The sequence below is a fragment of the Nanorana parkeri genome, unplaced genomic scaffold (assembly GCF_000935625.1).
Source record: "Nanorana parkeri isolate BGI_ZX_2015 unplaced genomic scaffold, ASM93562v1 scaffold178, whole genome shotgun sequence".
In the NCBI taxonomy this organism is placed as follows: Eukaryota; Metazoa; Chordata; class Amphibia; order Anura; family Dicroglossidae; genus Nanorana; species Nanorana parkeri.
In genome coordinates, this window is record NW_017306446.1 from 833,798 (window position 1) to 836,945 (window position 3,148).

The window sequence follows — 3,148 nt, forward strand, 5'->3', positions numbered from 1 at the left end:
TGATGCATAGATGTGTACAGCCGGTGTCACGGCACACCTGCCCTGTGTAATGCATAGATGTGTACAGCCGGTATCATGGCACACCTGCCCGGTTGATGCATAGATGTGTACAGCCGGTGTCACGGCACACCTGCCCTGTGTAATGCATAGATGTGTACAGCCGGTATCATGGCACACCTGCCCGGTTGATGCATAGATGTGTACAGCCGGTGTCACGGCACACCTGCCCTGTGTAATGCATAGGTGTGTACAGCCGGTATCATGGCACACCTGCCCGGCTGATGCATATATGTGTACAGCCGGTGTCACGGCACACCTGCCCTGTGTAATGCATAGATGTGTACAGCCGGTATCATGGCACACCTGCCCGGTTGATGCATAGATGTGTACAGCCGATATCATGGCACACCGGCCTGGTTGATGTATATATGTGTACAGCCGGCATCATGGCACACCTGCCCGGGTGATGCATATATGTGCACAGTCGATGTCACGACATACCTCCCCGGGTGTTGCATATACATTATGTTTACAGCTGGTGTCACGGCATACCTGCACGAATGATGCATATGTGTGTAGAGCTGGTGTCATGGCACACCTGCCCCGTATAATGCATACAAGGGTACAGTCGGTTTAACGGCACACCTGCCCGGGTGTTGCATATACAGTATGTGTGCATCTGGTGTCACGGCATACCTGCACAAGTGATACATATGTGTGTACAGCTAGTGTCACGGCACACCTGCCCGGGCGTTGCATATACAGTATGTGTGCATCTGGTGTTACGGCATACCTGCACAAGTGATACATATGTGTGTACAGCTGGTGTCACGGCACACCTGCACAAGTGATGCATATATGTGTACAGCTGGTGTCACGGCACACCTGCCCGGGTGATGCATATATGTGTACAGTCGGTGTCAGGGCACACCTCCCTCGGTGATACATATATGTGTACAGTCGGTGTCAGGGCACACCTTCCTCGGTGATACATATATGTGTACAGTCGGTGTCAGGGCACACCTTCCTCGGTGATACATATATGTGTACAGTCGGTGTCAGGGCACACCTTCCTCGGTGATACATATATGTGTACAGTCGGTGTCACGGCACACCTTCCTGGGTGATGCATATATGTGTACAGTCGGTGTCACGGCACACCTTCCTGGGTGATGCATATATGTGTACAGTCGGTGTCACGGCACACCTTCCTGGGCGATGCATATATGTGTACAGTCGGGGTCAGGGCACACCTTCCTCGGTGATACATATATGTGTACAGTCGGTGTCACGGCACACCTTCCTGGGTGATGCATATATGTGTACAGTCGGTGTCAGGGCACACCTTCCTCGGTGATGCATATATGTGTACAGTCGGTGTCAGGGCACACCTTCCTCGGTGATACATATATGTGTACAGTCGGTGTCACGGCACACCTTCCTGGGTGATGCATATATGTGTACAGTCGGTGTCACGGCACACCTTCCTGGGTGATGCATAGGCTTAACTTCTTATTAACAAGCTATGAATCCTCCTAATTCTGTCATCACCGAGTCTTCTTTATTACTTGTCATGCATTAGCCCAGAGGAAGGAGATGATCCGTAATCCTATGAAACCCGTTGGCCGTTATATGTTGCCTCGTTATGAACCAATACCAATATTAAAATACTTTGGACTCTTCGACCTTCGCGTGGTGCTGGCTTTGTGCATGTGGTTCTTCTATTCTAGTTCCCCTGTTCAAGGAGTTCCCTGTTTACCTTTTAGAGCAGCCTACTGGAACCACGGTGCTCTATTGCCATTATTTATTTATTATAGGTATTTATATAGGGCCAACAATTTACATAGCGCTTTACATTCACATCAGTCCCCGCCCTCAAAAGCCTACAATCCAAGGTCCCTATCTCACATACATAGGAGGGCCAATTTAGACAGGAGCCAATTAACCTTCCAGCATGTCTTTGGAGTTGGATTGACCTACCAATAATTTGGATGCAGCTCCTTATTTCTATGTGTTCCCGATTTCTATTGCTAATGGGGAGATTCACCCTCTATATTTGTCCTGGTGACCATTGACCACTGGGGCAGGAAGTGAGGGGCAATCCAAAATTTTCTAGTTGTCACCAGAACTGGAATAGGGAGCAAATCTTCCAACTGGGAGTGACAGCTGTCTAAAGGAGGATTTCCTCCACTTTGGAAAGATCTTCTCTCATTTCCTACTGTGTGTAAGTGAAGTTAAGGCTGAACTCCGGGATCAGCAAAGATTGTCCTCATACAAGAGTCCTGTGTATTCTTCTCTCTCCTTGTGCTGGGTGACTGGTCTTGTCTCCGCCCCTATTGTTGTTTTCAGCAGGCAGCCTGTAGCGGGTGGAGCCTGCCGGGCCCCTCCCACAGCTCTGCTCTTTGCCAAGTGCTGCATGGTGATGATGCAGTGGCGTCACAAGGGGGGTGCGGGGAGTGCGGCCCGCACCTGGGTGTCACCATTGGAGGGGTGACACCAAAATGACTCACAGTCATTTTGGTGTCACCCCCCTCATGCCCCTGTGATGATGTCACTCTACTTTTATACAAATTGAATTCATGAAGGCATCTGGTGCACAAAATGTGGATTTTTATCCTTTGTGGCTATTGAGGAATATATTTAAATAAAGGGTTTTGGGCCCGGAGTTCATCTTTAAGGGTAACCTTCCCACTGGGACATGTGCACAAAAACCTCAAAAAATCCTTATTAAAAAAAAAAAAGATATACTTTCAAAACAGGGCTGATAAGCAGAGTATAGTCATGAGCCTGATGGGGCTTGCTGGCACTTGTAGTACTTCTAGAACTTGATGAGCACAGGGATGCCGAGTCCCGCAGTCTGCAGCGCACGCTACACAAAGCTCCTTCATTTTAATGCTAATGGTCCTTTAATGTGAAGTGTTAATTATGAAATATTGATCGCACCGGACAATGCAAGCTGCATAATGAACATGTTGACGGGGCAGGAAGTGCCAAAGAGCTGATCCATGCAGAGGATGCCGTATCCTGCGCTATGCGGGGATTGCACTGTTAACACTTTAAGTGCCGGAGGACCCACAGCCACATCAGCGATGATGACCACCCTTACACATTCATTAGTACCCCCCCCCCCCCCCCACAATATTTTTCA

At 49.0% G+C, this 3,148-nt stretch overlaps 1 protein-coding gene across 1 annotated transcript in view; it reads right to left on the reverse strand.

Annotated features, from left to right (window-relative positions):
- ASIC4 (acid sensing ion channel subunit family member 4) overlaps positions 1-3,148 on the reverse strand; it is a 255,811-nt gene that overhangs the window by 48,089 nt on the left and 204,574 nt on the right. The window lies entirely within an intron of this gene.